The sequence below is a fragment of the Chiloscyllium plagiosum genome, chromosome 14, assembly GCF_004010195.1.
Source record: "Chiloscyllium plagiosum isolate BGI_BamShark_2017 chromosome 14, ASM401019v2, whole genome shotgun sequence".
NCBI classification, from domain to species: Eukaryota; Metazoa; Chordata; class Chondrichthyes; order Orectolobiformes; family Hemiscylliidae; genus Chiloscyllium; species Chiloscyllium plagiosum.
In genome coordinates this window covers 7,531,526-7,549,485 of record NC_057723.1, presented here as the reverse complement: position 1 = coordinate 7,549,485, position 17,960 = coordinate 7,531,526, and the positions used below count along the sequence as shown (strand labels likewise).

The 17,960-nt window shown below is 43.9% G+C and overlaps 1 protein-coding gene across 6 annotated transcripts in view; it reads right to left on the bottom strand.

The window, feature by feature from the left end:
- Nucleotides 1-17,960, bottom strand: part of ndst1b (N-deacetylase/N-sulfotransferase (heparan glucosaminyl) 1b) — a 258,623-nt gene that overhangs the window by 116,777 nt on the left and 123,886 nt on the right. Inside the window, exon 1 of one of the 6 annotated variants that reach the window (XM_043703102.1) lies at nucleotides 13,356-13,401. The exons of the other annotated variants lie outside the window; for them this stretch is intronic. The gene's annotated coding sequence lies outside the window, so the exon portion shown is untranslated. Of the gene's footprint in view, nucleotides 1-13,355; nucleotides 13,402-17,960 lie in introns of those variants that run through there. 6 annotated transcript variants of the gene reach the window in all.

The following is a 17,960-nucleotide window of genomic DNA, read 5'->3' as shown; positions in this document are numbered from 1 at the left end:
CCTTACACACAGACAACGAGGGACACCAGTTCGACTGGGACAACACATCCATCCTGGGATAGGTTAAACAACATGCATGGGCATTTCTAGAGGCCTGGCATTGAAACTGGAACTCCATCAACAATCACACTGATTTCGACCCCATTTACCAACCTCTTATAAAAAGAACTGGAAATGATATCACCCACCTTAAGAGACCAAGCCACATAAATAGAAAGCAGAACAGAAAACCAGCACTTCACTGGAGGTTCACTGATGATGTTACCTAGCACGGTGACAAAATATCCAAGAACAAAGCTACCAGCTTAGTGAGCAAACGTACAACCTGATCCATAAAGCTTCACCAAAACTGCAAGCTGAATAATAATTATGAACCAGGCAGTACCTCTTACTTCACCTGACTTGAGATCAGCAAATGTAGCAGAGACTTAGAACCAAATTTTAAAGCACACTACATGATATCCTTAACCAATAAGTTATAATTTTCAGACCTTGTTGTATTTGTATATAAAATAGTGGACAGACGTTGTCATATTGCTTATAGCATGAAGGTGGTGACCCTCAGGTTAAATCATCCAACCAATCATCTCTCTCTAATGACAGAGTAACCCTATAGTCCCCTGGCATGGTTGCAACTTTACCTATAACAGGTGCCTGTAAATTGTGATATTCCACATAGATAACGTGGTCGTGCACATTGTGATAGTTTGTATTGAACATTCTGTTGGATGCTGAGATACGCTGTATAATCACAGAGTCACTACAGTATGAAATAGGCCATTTGGCCCAACAAGTCCATACCAACTCTCCGAAGAGTATCCCACTCAGAACCATTCCCCTATCTTATACTTCCTCTGACTAATGCACCTAACCTACACATCATTGGACACTATGAGCAATTTAGCACAGCAAATTCACCTAACCTGCACATCTTTAGACTGTGGGAGGAAACCGGAGCACCCGGAGGAAACCCACGCAGACGCGGGGAGATGTGCAAATACCACACAGTCGCTCGAGGCTGGAATCGAACCCGGGTCCCTGGCACTGAGAGGCAGCAGTGTTAACCACTGAGCCACTGTGCTGCCCATATATAATATGCTGGTGGAATTTAAGATATTTATTGGATTTGATTTATTGCAGTCACATGTACCTAAGTACAATGAAAAGCTTTGTATTGCGAGCAGTACAGGTAGATCATAGCAAACAGTGACATAAAGATCACAGGGTGCTTAGACAGAGTGAGACACAAGGTTATAGCTGCACAGGAGGGGCACAAAGCAAGATCAACATTATTTTAAGTTAAAGAAGTCCATTCAGCAGTCTAATAGTGGCGGGGAAGAAGATGTTCTTGAACCTGATGGTGTGTGTGTTCAAGCTTCTGTATCTTCTGTCTGACAGAAGTGGTTGGTAGAAATTGTGATGTTCTGGATGAGAAGTAATCTCGGGGCTGCTGGCAACAGCAGTACATTCACCAAGCTTAAGTGCATTTAAATGGTTATTGGATAAACATATGAAGGAAAACGGAATAGTGTAGGATAGATGGGCTTCAGATTGCTTTTAAAGGTTGGCAGAACATCGTGGGCCGAAGGGCCTGTACTGCGCTGTCATGTTCTATGTTCAAAGTTGCCATAGTCTTACCAGAGCGTAGGGCCGCTCTTTCATTAGACTGGTGCCGATTTAACCTGAGGGTCACCATTCCTCAGGTGAGGAGAGGGGTTGGGAAGAAGAGTCCTTCATGGTAACCTCAGCCAGCACGGGGATGGAACCCACACCATTGGCATCACACTGCGTCACAAACCAACTATCCAGCCAACTCTGCTAAACTCGACCCTCACATGCCAGTGGATGTTGTGATATCTTGCATACAACGTGTTGGTGGATGTTGTGATATTCTTAAGGTAACAAGGTGGTTATTATGATGTTCCCTGTGTCACATGTCCCCTGTTTCCAGTGACCCTGCCAGTTTCTGAATGTAAAAGTTTCCAACTCAGCTAGCCAAGTTCAAAAGAGAGAAAGTGAAAGTGTATTGACTGCTGTTATCAGTGTACTGCGAACTGTGCCTTTCTGTATTCCCCGACAAACGGGAGGCTAATCCCAAATGACACCGGCCAAATAAAAATCTGCTTTGTACAAAAACATACAGATAACCCTGGGCTCCAGTGAGGAACATTTACAAATCAGATTGTTCACAGTTGGAACAACGGGGAATACTTGAAGCATCAGCAGTCTCTGTTCAGTTAAAATCTCAACCAGAATTTACTTACTGCTCTGACAGCTGGCAGAAAGCAAATGTCAATGACCTGATCTCAACTACAATGATAAAGATTGGATTAACCTGCCAGTTAGAGGTTGCATGGGGCAGCAGAAACAAATAGCTGACGCAAAGGAACTAAGGATTTAACCTTTCCCATCTCCACATTCCCCTCCAGTTACAGAGTGGGATGGTAATCTGAAATGTACAATATAAACTCTGTAATTCAGCTTCCTCTCCAAACACCTCCATTTCTCGGTTCAGATAAATCCCCACACACCCATTCCATTTGCTGCTGAGTCTATTTTAAATTCATAGAAAGAGCAGGGTTTCCTTGTTCTGTCACAAGGCTTCAGAATTCACTAACTGACCAGAATGAAAACTTGCATTTATATAGCACTTTTCACAGCCTTGGGACATCAGGGTTTCACAGCTAATTAATTACTTTTGCAGGGTAGCCATTGTTGTGATATAGAAATGCAAAGCAAGCTCTTACAAATCATTGCAACATGGAAATATATCGTCATTCCTTCAATGTGACTGGGTCAAAATCTTGGAACTCCCTCCCTGATGACATTGTGAGTTTACACCAACAAGACAAAGCAGCTTCCTCGATTGGCTCTACATCCACAAACATCTATTCCCTTCCACCTCCGATGCTCACAAGTAACAGTGCGCGCTATCTATAAGACGCACTGCAAGGATCCTTCAGCAGCATCTTCCAAACCCATGACCACTTCCATCTAGAAGGACAAGGGCAGCAGATACATGGGAACACCACTGACTGTAAGTTCCCCTCCAAGCCATTCAGCATCTTGACTTGAAAATATATCACCGTTCCTTCATTGTCGGCCGGATCAAAATCCTGGAAACTCCTCCCCAATGGCATTGTGGGTCAACTGACAGCATGTGGATGGTAGTTATTGTTGAAAGCAGTTCATCTCACCTTCTCAAGGGGCAATTGGGGATGGGCAATAAATGTTGGCAACAAAAAAAGGGGGAGGCAATGGCCTTGTGGCATTATCGCTGGACTATTTAGCCAGCAACTCTGATAATGTTTGGGGGCAGCACAGTGGCTCAGTGGTTAGCATTGCTACCTCACAGCGCTAGGGTCCTAGGTTCGATTCCAGGCTCAGGTGACTGTCTGCGTGGGTTTCCTCTGGGTGCTCCGATTTCCTCCCACAGTCCAAAGATGTGCAGGTCAGGTGAATTGCCCCATAGTGTTAGATGCATTAATCAGAGGGAAATGGGTCTGGGTGGGTTACTCTTCGGAGGGTCAGTGTGGACTGGTTGGGCCAAAGGGCCTGTATTCCACACTGTAGGGAATCTAAACTAATCTAAATCATAGGAGAAAGTGAGGACTGCAGATGCTGGAGATCAGAGCTGAAAAATGTGTTGCTGGAAAAGCGCAGCAGGTCAGGCAGCATCCAAGGAGCAGGAGAATCGATGTTTCGGGCATAGCCCTTCTTCAGGAAGAAGGGCTTATGCCCGAAACGTCGATTCTCCTGCTCCTTGGATGCTGCCTGACCTGCTGCGCTTTTCCAGCAACACATTTTTCAGCTCTAATCTAAATCATACTCAACAATGACTAAAAAAATGAATAAAATAAATAAACAAATGGCCTTATTCCTGTCAAAGTCTCAATTTCATAAAACTAGTTTTTTAAACGAAATATAGTCACTTAGTTTGAGCTGCAGGATTTTGACTTTAAAAAGCTTGTGAGAGCAAATTGGATGAAGTGTGTTACACGTGTTATTTATTAAATAGTTAACACTGGTAATAGAAAATACGCATTTGAATTCAATCATAGTCATGCTGTCAGGTTTGGAAATCCTTTGTACCAAGAGGGCATCGTCTCAGAATAAGGGGTCTCCTTTAGACAGTAGCGAATCTGTTCAATTCTTTAGCCCTCAGGGCTGTTGAGGCTGAGTTGTTAAAATATACTCAAGGCAGAGATAGACAGATTTATAATCAGTGACAGAATTAAGGGTTATGGGGAAAGGCAGGGCAGTGGAGTTGAGGATTATCAGACCAGCCATGATCCCACTGAATGGCAGAGCAGACTCAGAGTGTCATACAGCACGGAAACAGACCTTTCAGTCCAACTCATCCACGCCGACCAGTTATCCTAAATTAATCTAGTCCCATTTGCCAGCACTTGGCCCATATCCCTCTAAGCTCCCTGTTCATATACCCATCCAGATGCCTTTTAAATGTTGTAATAGTACCAGCCTCCACCACATCCTCTGGCAGCTCAATCCATATACATACCACCCTCTGTGTGAAACAGTTGCCCCTTAGGTACCTTTTAAATTTTTCCCCTCTCACCCTAAACCTTTGCCCTCTAGTTCTGGACTTCCCCAACCCCAGGGAAAAGACTTTGCCTATTTACCCTATCCATGCCCCTCATGATTTTATAAACCTCTATAAGGTCACCCCTCAGCTTCCGACGCTCCAGGGAAAACAATCCCAGCCTATTCAACTTCTCCCTATAGCTCAAATCCTCCAACCCTGGCAACATCCTTGTAAATGTTTTTCTGAACCCTTTCACGTTTCACAACAGCTTTCCGATAGCAAGGAGCGAAAGGCTGAATGGCCGATGTCTGTTCCCTTCTGGTCTGATATAATTCCCCATGACCTTTCACATTCCTGGTCTCGTCCTGTAATGGTGGGAAAATGGGATTAGACCCGATGGGACTGTTTTAGACGAGTGTGGATACGACAGGCTGTAGATTTCAATGACCCGACGAAGATGCAGGAGCTAGTAACATTTCAAACTGCAGGCTGTCACAACGAGAAAATTGAAAAGGTCTTCCAAGCTTTGCACCTGAACCCTCTCGTTCTCATGAAAACGGTCATCGACCTGAAATGTTAAAATGTTTCTCTCAGCACAGTTGTTTCCTGGTCTGTGAGGCTCCTACCCCTGATCTATCTTTACTTCAGATCTCCAGAACCCATCCCACTTTTAGACCAAAGACTTTTCAGCCAGTTTTGGAACTATCGAGAGCAGTGTGCATCGCTGACCCAACACTGGCTCTCAATCCCAGGGATTGAGTTATATGGCCATCTAAGTGACATTTCTACTGCCTTGTTGTTCCTCCAAAATCAGGATTGTCAATTTGCTGTTAATTAGTATCACGTTGAGCTCTTGCAGCAGTGCTGTTAACATTTCCATTAAGCTCAGACTCACACAGGCTGTGGGGTAATGTTCATTCCGCAGTCAGAGGTCAGGTAGAAAACTGGACTTGGATTCTCTGCACAAGACCCACAACATATCTAAGAGTAACTTTCACCATCAGAGCAAGTGATAAAACTGGACATTTTCTGCAATTATTTCTATTCTCAGGCATTAAACAGGATTCTTCTGCGATAAAAATAGAAATTCCATCATTTACCGTGATGTGGAGGTGCCGGTGTTGGACTGGGGTAGTCAAAGTAAAAAAATCACACAACACCTGGTTATAGTCCAGGTATGGATAGGTGAATACACAAGGTCTTTTCCCCACGGTGGGGGAGTCCAGTACTAGAGAGCATAGGTTTAGGATGAGAGGAGAAAGAATTAAAACGGATCTCAGGGGCAACTTTTTCATGCAGAGGGTGGTACGTGTATGGAATGAGCTGCCTGGGGAAGTGGCGGAGGCTGGTACAATTACAACATTTAAAAGACATCTGGATGGATATGTGAACAGCTTGTGGTTAGAAATAAACTGGTTGGCTCCCTTGGAGGCAGAGGGGTGACCTTATAGAGCTTTATAAAATTAGCACTTTTTGAGCAGATTTGTAGCTCAGGTTGATGATAAGTATGTAAGTTAGCTCGCTGAGCTGGAAGGTTTGTCCTTAGACGTTTCGTCACCATACTACATAACATTATCAGTGAGAGTCTCTGGTGAAGCGCTGGTGGTATGTCCCACCTCTCTCTTTATAGGTCTTGGTTTCTTAAGGGGAGTGATGTCACTTCCGGTTCTTTTTCTCAAGGGAAAGTATATTGGGTCTAAATCAATGTGTTTATTGATGGAGTTCTGGTTAGAATCTGGATTAGTGGTGCTGGAAAAGCACAGCAGTTCAGGCAGCATCTGAGGAGCAGAACTGCTGTGCTTTTCCAGCACCACTAACACAGAATCTGGTTTCCAGCACCTGCAGTCATTGTTTTTACCCTGTTCGGGTTAGAATGCCATGCCTCTAAGAATTCTTGTGCACATCTTTGTTTAACCTGTCCAGAGACTCTCACTGATGATGTTACCTGGTATGATGACAAAACGTCTGAAAACAAACCTTCGAGTTCAGCGAGCTAACTTACATACTTAGGTTTATAAAATCATGAGGGGCATGGAGAGCGTAAACAGACAAGGTCTTTTTTTCCTGGGGTAGGGGTGTCCAGAACTAGAGGGTTTAGGGTGAGGGGGGAAAGATTCAAAAAGGATCTCGGGGGCAACCTTTTCACACAGAGGGCGGTGCGTGTATGGAATGAGCTGCCACAGGAAGTGGTGGAGGCTGGTATAATTAAAACATTTAAAAGGCATCTGGATGGTTACATGAATAGGAAGGGTATACACGGATATGGGCCAAATGCTGGCAAATGGGACTAGATTAATTTAGGATATCTGGTCAGCACGGATGAGTTGGACCGAAGGGTCTGTTTCCATGTTGTACATCTCTATGACTATAACCCGGTGTCATGTGACTTTTGACTTCATTTACTATGTTCAAGATCAAGACTAGAGATACCTACAAACTGTATGCAATGGCAGAATTTTTCTCATACATTCTTTTGTGGCATATGAACACCTCTGCCTGAGTCAGCATTTATTGCCTGGCCCTGATTGCACTGGAGAAGGCAGTGATCAGCTATTTCAGTCAACTTCTCCAACCCAGCTGGTGTAGGAACACCCACAGTGCTGTTAGAGAGGGATTTCCAGGATTTTGTCACAGTGACAGTGAAGGAACGGCGAAATATTTCCCAATCAGGATTGAGAGTGGCTTAAAGGGGAACTTGCAGCTGGGTGGTGTTCCCATGTATCTGCTGCCCTTGACCTTCTAGATGGTAGAGGTCACAAGGTTTGGAAGATGCTGTCTAAGCAGCCTTGGTGGGTTACTGCATAGCATCTTGTAGGCAGTACACGCTGTCGTTACTGACAGACTAATGGCCGAGGGAATGCATACTAAAGGACAGAGTCTCAATGAAGTGGGCTGCTTTGATTTAGAATCTTACTGTCCCTACAGTATGGAAGCAGGCCATTCAGCCCACTGAGTCCACACCGACCCTCTGAAGAGCATTCCATCCAGACCCACACCCCCTATAACTCTGCATTTCCCATGCTAATCCACCTAGACTACACATTCCTGGATAAATCCACCTAACCTGCATATCTTTGGACAGTGGGAGGAAACCCACACAGACACAGATAGAAATGTCCAAATTTCTCACAGTCTCCAGGCAGTCACCCGAGAGTGGAATTGAACCCAGGTCCTTGACACTGTGAGACTGCAGTGCTAACCACTGAGCCACCATGCCACATCAACTTGGATGATCTTTTGTCTTACAATAAATATATGGTGACTGTAGCATCATCTCCTGCATCACACAGGGACTAATGCAAAGAACAGTAAGGAGATTCTCCCCAGTGCCTGAGCCAATATTTATGCCCCAGTCAACATCACAAAAAACAGATTACATGGTCATTATCACAGTGCTGTTTCTCGCAGTTTTAGGATTTCTGTATATTTTTAACAATATTGTCTGTAGGTAAGGTCACCATACCGTTGCTCACCCATGAGCGAGAGGAGTCACTGGTGGTGAGCTTAACCCCAGGGTCACCCAGAGACAAGGGGTGAGGTTGAGAAGGCAGAAGCCTCACACTGACCTCGGTCCGATAAGGAACTGAAACTGTGATGTATGGTATCACAAACCAGCTGTCCAGCCAACTGAGCTAACCAACCCCCAAATGGATTTTGTACATTATAACACTGCAAAGTAACTTATTTGGCTACAAAAATCTTTTGAGACACCCGGTGGCCTGAAATGTATTATCTTAATGCAAATCGTTACTGCTTTCCTTCTTTCTAAGGTTATGTCAGCCAGTGTATGGCTACATAGTGTTCTTTACCTGTGGTTGTGGTGTGATGAAATATAGAAGGCATCTTTTTGTTAATCTGGAAGATCAGATTACAATTTGCATTTGAGGAAAGGTTCTGCAGGTAGGACCTATATTTGTTGCAGTTTTAGAATAATGAGAGGTGACCTGATTGCGATACGTCGGATTACAGAGGGGGCTTGACAGAGTGGATGCTGAGAGGATGCCTTACCTTTGTGGGGGAATAGACACCACAGAACATTGTTTTAAAAGTGTAGTTGCCCATTCAACACCGATATGAGAAGTTTTTCTTCCAAAGGGTCATCAGTGTTTGGAATTCTCTTTCTGAATCAGCAGTGGAAGTTAGACCATTGGATATACTCATGGTTGAGTGAGACAACAGTTATGCAGTACAGTGGTGTTAAAGGTCACACCAGATCGATAATGATTGAATGGTGGAGCAGAACTAAAGGGAGGGCATGGTGGCTCAGTTTCTGGATTAGTGATGCTGGAAGAGCACAGCAGTTCAGGCAACATCCAAGGAGCAGCGAAATCGACATCCAGAATCTGGTTTCCAGCATCAGCAGTCATTGTTTTTACCATGGTGGCTCAGTTATCAATGCTGCCTCACAGTGCCAGGGACTTAAGTTTGATTCTATCCTTGAGTGTTTGCGTGGAGTTCACATGTTTTCCCTGTGTCTGTGTCACTCCCTGTGTGAGTTTCCTCCCATAGTCCAAAGATGTTAGGTAGATTGGCCATGCTAAATTGTCCACAGTGTGCAGGGATGTACAGGCGAGCTGGATTAGCCACAGAAAATGCAGGGTTACACAGGTGGGATGTTCTTTGGAGGGTCAGTTCTTATGTAATGGGCCAACTGGTCTACTTCCACATTGTAGGGATTCTAGGGATGAAAGGCCTGTCCTACTTGTATATTCGTATTTCTGTACAATGGGAGAAAGTGAGGACTGCAGATACTGGAGGTCAGAGTCGAGAGTGTGGGGCTGGAAAACCACAGCAGGCCAGGCAGCATCACAGGAGCAGGAGAATTCTCCTGCTCCTTGGAGGCTGCCTGACCTGCTGTAGTTTTCCAGCCCCACACTCTTGACTAGTTCTGCTACAATGTAAAGTTGATCACAGATGTACTGTGCTAATAAATGAGAGAATGGTGCTTGTTTTCAACAGTTACCTAGTGTCTGGAGCCCTCTAGAATCTGATAAACATGATGGGCTGTATCTAACAGAACAAACTATCCCCAATGGATTATCATCAGACAGTCCCTTATTCTTGAGGCATGAAACACAATGAGATAACTGTGGGTCATGTACCAATAAATCCGTAATAACTTAATTGTAATTATAAATCATTTTCTCTCTCATTCATTAAATTTTAGAGGATGCTGTACAAGCTTAATTTTGGACTGTGCTCTCTTGGGATTATGGGTGCCACATTGTCCTAAGAGTAGACAGAGAGACTTCAGTGTGTAGCACACAGCAGGTTGCACTACTTAAATTGACACTAAGAAAAAAAATTGTGCATCCTAATGGAAAGTTTCTGAAATAAATTCCTTCATACAAAAATGAAGCAGAATCTATCAGAATTTGTCATTTTGCAAGGAACAAGTTCTCGGATAAAGAAACCCGATGGTTTCTCAGGTGTGAAATTGCTTTGCTAGCGTTTGCTAATCTTGCATCTGTGCGCTTGTTTCCTCCATATTAGATGTCTGGAACGATGGCATTAGTACGGGCCTCAAGATTTTGTTTTTATGCTTGTATGAGATGTTGGCATCACAAGCAAGGTCAATATTTGTTGACCTGAGGGCAGTAAGGAGCCAACTAGAGGCCAGGTAAGGATGGCAGACTTCCTTCCCTAAAGAACATTAGTGGATCAAATGGGTTTTTACAACAATTGACAATTACATGGTCAACACTGCAGTGGCATAGATAAAATGAATATTAAGGGACTTTTCCCAAGGGTGAAGGAAGTGCAAAACAAAGAGGCATATTGTGAAGGTGAGAGACGAAAGATTTAAAAAGAACATGAAGGACAACCTTTTTCCACAGAGAGTGGTTTGCATGTGGAATGAATTGCCAGAGGGAGTGCTGGATTGCGGGTACAGTTACAACGTTTAAAAGTCATTTGGATAAGTCGATGAATAGGAAAGTTTGGAGGGATATGGGCCAAATACAGGCAGGTGGGACTAGTTTAGTTTGGGAACATGGTCAGCATGGATTGATTGGACCAAAGAGTCTGTTTCCACGCTGTATGATTCTATGGCAAACATGTGGGATATGCTGATACAGAGAATGGTTAAAGTGAGCAGTGTTGATGAATTTAATGTTAAGAGTCACCCAATACCAGGTTATAGTCCAACAGGTTTACTTGGAAGTACTAGCTTTCGGAGCACTGCTCTAAAGGTATTGTGTGATTTTTAACTTTGCCCACCTCAGTCCAACACCAGCCCATCCACATGGTGAGTTTAAAGGGAAGCTATACATGAGGAAGCAGAGGATAGATGCGTGAAGTAACAGATTTCGATGAGGAGAAATAGGAAGGAGGCTCAAGTGAAGCATAAAGGGACATGGACAATGAGTTTGCAGAAGGGATTGGTTTAGGTTGACGTCATGGTCAGCATAGACTTAGTGGGCTGAAGGGCCTGTTTCTGTACTGTTCTATGTCCCCCTAATATTGACCTGGGGTTCTGAATTGCTAAGGTGAAGGTGAAGTTGCCAAATCCTAATGGACTGTCGGGCTCCACTTTCATTAGAGAGAGAAAAACAACTGGCATTGGTTTAACCTGAACACCACACTGTGCCTCAGAAGAGCAGAGAGGTTGAGAAGGAGAGTCCTTCATGGTAACCTCAGCCAGTGTAGGAATTGAACCCACATTCTTGACAGCACTCTGCATCACAAACCAGCCAGCCAACCAACTGAGCTAACCAAACCCCTCCAGCGACAATGCCACTGTGTTAACACTTCTCCTTTGTAGCAACCAGATTTAAAGTGAGCTGCTCAGTGGGCTACAAATACAAAATTCACGAAGTTAGAATGATAAAGATAATGCACAGACAAACAGCAGCAGCAGGTTTTAGATAATTGCTGAGAACTTGACATTGAGACTTTCTCCAACAGGCTGGGGACAAAGAAACTCCATCCTCTTAAGAAATGATACTGGGAGTACAGTTTTCTCTATATATATTTGTTTGAGCCATTCCTGATGTCAGTTTAAAGGTTGTATTCACAGTTAAAGTAGAACTGTCATGTTAGACCTGCATTTGTTGACTGCATTTTCCATGGTATGGAACTCATTATCATAATCTCAAACTGATTTGGATAATATATATTCACGGGAGAAAGTGAGGTCTGCAGATGCTGGAGATCAGAGATGGAAATGTGTTGCTGGAAAAGCGGGCAGCATCTAGGGAACAGGAGAATCGACGTTTCGGGCATTAGCCCTTCTTCAGGAAGGGCTAATATATATTCACAGCAAGTATTAAGAGGGGTAATCTTAATCTTCATCCCTCATTAGCCCAGAACTAGATAGCAATATTCTAGAACGTTTACATTAGTATTCTATATGCTATTGGTTAACATTCACAAGTTGTTTCTGCTATAACAAACCTGTGTATTAGATTAGATTCCCTACAGTGTGGAAACAGGCCCTTCGGCCCAACGAGACCACTTCAGCCCAACAAGACCACACTGACCCTCCAAAGAATAACCCACCCCACCTCTGACTAACGCACTAATAATAATCACAATTCAGCTGGCCTGCACATCTTTGGAATGTGGGAGGAAACCCACACAGACAGAGAGAATGTGCAAACTCCACACAGACAGTCGCCCAAGGCTGGAATCGAACCTCGGACCCTGGCACTGTGAGGCAGCAGTGCTAACCACTGAGCCACTGTGCTGCCCATAGTCCATCCTGAGAGAATTCAACTATTCTGAAATCTCCTGGGGATTACAGGTGGTGACCTTTCATTACAGGACCCAGCACCCAGTCTACAGTTAGTAAAGCTGATTTTAGTTCGTCATTCTGAAATTTCTCTTAATTCAAGTTTTGGGCTGTAAATAAGTTTGACTGGATTGATTTACCTTGCCAGCAGAAGTAAGACAGCAGAGCAATTGATGTGAAATTGGAAACTATATTTTAATAAGCTATTTCAACCCCACAGGGTGCTCATTGAAGTAGTGTGTGAGCTGCTTTTTAACCAGTGCATCACCCAATGGAATTCTACACTGTCTCCATAGATTAGTAATGAATTTATCTTCGTTGGTCAGAGGCAGAAAGTTCAATCCTTTATGAGATAGTAGGTTGCTATAAACCTCTTTAGCCAAGACAGTTTAGTCAGGTTTCTGCTCCTGATCGAATCTGTGGATGAGGTAGGATTCGGCTTTAATTTTTTCTCTCTCTGAATCCTCATATATCGAGGATCTATTGACTTGGGTCTAATCAGCTCCTTCTCACTGTCAGCTACTGTTGAGGTAAGGACAGGAGCTGAGTAAGACTGAAAACACTGCCGTTTCTCCCACAGAATAAGCACCAACATTCGCTTGTGAATGTTTATTATTTTGGATTGTAGCACTGAGTGCTACACCGTGGAGTGTGTAATAGGTAAATACCCCTGACAAATTCTTAATTTAACATTTAATCTTATTGAACACTTTAAATGTGCACACAATCTTGAAACCCACCTCAGGAAGAATTGGACGTTCAAACACCCACAGTCCAGTACCGTTTCTTAAAGAGGGTGGAATTAATCCTGTGCAACTAATCGACACCACACACAAAATAAAACGTTCGGTCCAGTGACAGACACAAATGGAGTTTTAAAAATTGCATGCAAAAGGCACACGTTTCCCCCCCCCAAAACCCCCACCACTGTTACAAAAGGCAATCAGAACTAAATGGTAAACCATTTTTGTTGCAAAAGCAACCTTTGATTGCTGGCAAACGATTGCTGCAAGATAGCACAGCTCCCGGTTCGTGCAGGGACAAGAGTGAAGGGGGAATACAGAATATTGCACTCACCAGGGCTCCTGGAGAATTCGCTGGGGGTGGGTGATAAAAGACTGACAGACAGCTGCGCTCTCCGCCCCTGTAGACACCCTCTATCCGAAATAAAAACTTATTGCTGCCTCCCCCCTCCCCTTTCTCCTCGGGATTGTGAGGGCTGACTATGTCCAGCTGACTGTGACAGACCCCTCACTGGAAGTGGTACCCCGTGGCTCAGAGTTGCTGCTGGTTGAGATGTGAATGGATTACTAATGGAGGATCTGGTTGCTCATTGAAGCTGCAGCACAGAAACGGAGGCACACAGAGAGAGGTGACTCCAATGTTCGGTCTCCAGCTCCCCTCTCCCCACACAACATACCAACCCCATCAGTTACATTACAAAATGGATACGAGCCAATCATACAATCTCTGCCAATGACCTGCTCAGGACCTGGCTAATTTCAGATGCAGTTTATCACTGGTCAACTCTGGACTCCTGATCTTTAGATGTGGGTGGAGACTTAACAAGGCAAGGCATTTATTCACTTGGGGAGCAAGTCTCTGGCGATTTGAAGTTTCTGCAAAATCAGGGAGCAGGGGACACGTTATCCGTGGAGAGAGAAAAAGGGTTTACGTTTAGAGTCTGAAGACTTCAGAATATTGGGGTCTGATGTCGAATCCTATTAAACTCTAAACATTAACTCTATTTCTCTGGCTGCACAGATGCTACCCAGTTTGTTCAGTGTTTTTGGTGTTTCAGCATCCACAGTTTTTGCCTTTAATATATAATCAGTGGTTTAAAAAAAATCACAGAACAAATGCAAACTCTACAGGGAAACTATCATATGGAAATGCTAGGGTTTAAAATTACAAATATATGCACTGTACACTGACACAAAGCAGCAAACAAATGAGAAAATTCTCCTTCCCACACCCTCCTGACTTGAAGTTATATCCCTATTTCTTCACTATCACTGGGTCAGATCCTGGGATCATTTCCTAATAGCACTGTGGATGTACCTGTATCCTATTATGGACTATTATAGAGTTATACAGCATGAAAACAGACCCTTCGGTCCATGTTGAACATAATCCCAATCTAAGCTAGTCCCATCTGCCTGCACTTGGCCCATATCCCTCCAAAACATTGTTCTCCATGTACTGACCCAAATGTCTTTTACAAGTTGTAACTGTACCCAAATCACACAAGAACGAGGAGCAGGAGGCTATTTGGCCCATCGAGCCTGCTCTGCCATTCAATAGGATCATGGCTGATCTTCTTGTGACCTCAGCTTCACTTACCCACCCTCTCACCATAACCCTTAACTCCTTTATTATTCAAAAAAAATCTATCTTAGCTTTAGAAACTTTGAATGAGGAAGCCTCAACTACTTCACTGGGCTTGAAATTCCATAGATTCACAATCCACTGGGTGGAGAAGTTCCTTCTCAATTCTGTCCAAAATGTGCTCCCCCGAAACTTGAGGCTATGCCCTCTTGTCTTAGTTTCACCCACCAGTGAAAACATCCTCTCTACTTCTACTTTATCCATTCTCTTCATAATTTTATATGTTTCTATAAGAAACCACTTCCACTGGAAGTTCATTCCACACATAAACCACTCTCTGTGTTAAAATATTGTCCCCATGTCTTTTTTAAAACCTCTCTCACCTTAAAAATATGCCCCTTATTTTGAAAGTCCTGTTTAAGGGGCGGGGGGGGGAGTCATTATCACCTTTTCAGGGCAATTAGAGATAGGTAACAAATATTGCCCTAACCCGTGACACCCACATCCTGAGAAGAACTAAACCAAATTCATATCGCAATTCTGAATTGAATTTTGTGAATTGCAAAAGAGTCAAATTGGAACTAATGTGGTCATTACAGAACTTCCAACAGCCATGAGGAAACAGTGTAACACCGAGCAGAATGGAATAGGCAGATCCCAAGTTTGGTTACTGGTGCCTCTGATTTGAAGTGAGAATAAGGGAGAACAAGGAACAATACTGCACAGGAACAGGCCATTCGGCCCTGAAAGCCTGCACTGACCCATGTTGCCTTTTCAGACTAAAACTGACTTTAATTACAGGTTTCAAAGCCCTCTATTCCCTTCTTAGTCATCCAGTTGCTAATGTGTCTGCTTCCACCACCGCCTCTGGCAACACCTTCTTGCACTCACCACCCTTTGTATGAAAAACAATGCCTCGCATATCTCTTTTAAACTTGCCCCTGCCCGCACCTTGAACCTGTCTCCCCTAGTAATTGACCTCTCCACCCTGGGAAAAAGCCTCATACTTTCCACTCCACCCAAGCCATTCACAATCTTATTAACTTCCGTCAGGTCACCCCTTAAACTCCTGCATTCAGTGAAAACAAACCCAGTCTATCCAACCTTCATAGCTAAAACACCCCATACCAGGTAACATCCCGGTAAACGAGGAAAGGATTTTGGAATTATGACAAGCCTGTCCAGGCTTGGGGAGATCACATTAAACTCCAATTTGTGGCCAGAACCTAAATATTGTAACGATTATAGCTGACGTGAACACTCGATAAGGTTCAATATTGATTTGTCTGTTATAAAAAAACCACAATCCAAAAGCAACTTTAACATTCTGGCTTTGTGTGTGGGAAATCATGTCTCACAAACTTGGTTGAGACTTTTGAAGAAGTAACAAAGAGGATTGATGAGGGCAGAGCGGTAGATGTGATCTATATGGACTTCAGTAAGGCGTTCGACAAGGTCCCCCATGGGAGGCTGATTGGCAAGGTTAGATCTCATGGAATACAGGGAGAACTCGCCATTTGGATACAGAACTGGCTCAAAGGTAGAAGACAGAGGGTGGTGGTGGAGGGTTGTTTTTCAGACTGGAGGCCTGTGACCAGTGGAGTGCCACAAGGATCGGTGCTGGGTCCTCTACTTTTTGTCATTTACATAAATGATTTGGATGTGAGCATAAGAGGTACAGTTAGTAAGTTTGCAGATGACACCAAAATTGGAGGTATAGTGGACAGTAAAGAGGATTACCTCAGATTACAACAGGATCTTGATCCAATGCGCCAATAGGCTGAGAAGTGGCAGATGGAGTTTAATTCAGATAAATGCAAGGTGCTGCATTTTGGGAAAGCAAATCTTTCCTTTATTGGTTAGAATATTGAGTACAGGAGTTGGGAGGTCATGATGCAGCTGTACTGGACATTGGTTAGGCCACTATTGGAAAATTGCGTGCAATTCAGGTCTCCTTCCTATCGGAAAGTTGTTGTGAAACTTGACAAGATTCAGAAAAGATTTACAAGGATTGGAAGATTTGAGCTATAGGGGGAGGCTGAACAGGCTGGGGCTGTTTTCCCTGGAGCATCGGAGGCTGAGGGGTGACCTTATAGAGGTTTACAAAATTATGAGGGGCATGGATAGGGTAAATAGGCAAAGTCTTTTCCCTGGGGTGGGGGAGTCCAGAACTAGAGGGCATAGGTTTAGAGTGAGTGGGAAAGATATAAAAGAGACGTAAGGGGTAATTATTTCACGCAGAGGGTGGTACGTGTATGGAATGAGCTGCCAGAGGAAGTGGTGGAGGCTGGTACAATTGCAACATTTAAGAGGAATTTGGATGGGTATATGAATAGGAAGGGTTTGGAGGGATATGGGCCGGGGGCTGGCAGGTAGGACTAGATTGGGTTGGGATATCTGGTTGGCATGGATGGGTTGGACCGAAGGGTCTGTTTCCATGCTGTACATCTCTCTGACTCTATTCACTATCCTGACTGACACAGGAGCAATGGTTACCATTAAAAAGCATCACGGATCAGCTGCTCCAAAGAAGCAGAAACATTGGATTGGAATCAAATTTTTTTTTTACCGAATCTGAACAATGGTAATTCAGGTTTGTTTTACTCAGTGAGTTGTTAAATGGAAAATCTGGATTGGAGGAGAAAATCCCAGCAATTTTGCACTGTTTCTTTGTAAGAAACATATTCCAGAGTCACAAGTGTGTCAACAGCTGTCGTGTTCGGCTGCACATTGCTTCGTGAAGTGAATGTACTGTCCCTAACAGATTGCCTTGTGCAGGTAACTCGGCACAAACAAAGGTTGTCTGATTTGGATGGATAATGATCGGATCCTTGGCCACTCCAGGTGAGGCTCTGGTTCAGATTCCGACAAAGCTGCCAAATGTTCCACAGATGCCTACAAAGAAGAGAAAACGCTTCCCTGATGCTGTTGCTAATGAGAGCAGTCGGTCAAGAGTCAATATTGCTTGTTCCGAAAAGCTGCTTTCTGAAGGTTTAACCTTCAATCTGAAATAGTTCTGTCTGTGATCGGACTGCTCCTGAACTTTACTCCTGTCTTTACTCAGCGAGTCGTGAGTTCATGGAATGCCCTGCCAGTAGCAGTGGTGGACTCTCCCTCTTTATGGGCATTTAAACGGGCATTGGATAGGCATATGGAGGATAGTGGGCTAGTGTAGGTTAGGTGGGCTTGGATCGGCGCAACATCGAGGGCCAAAGAGCCTGTACTGCGCTGTATTTTTCTATGTTCTATGAACCCCATCACTCTCCCATTCTCAAATGGCCTAACAAACAATTTAGGAATAGGAGTAGATCATGTTCCATGCCGCTCAGTAAAGTCAACTCTCCATTCCCACCT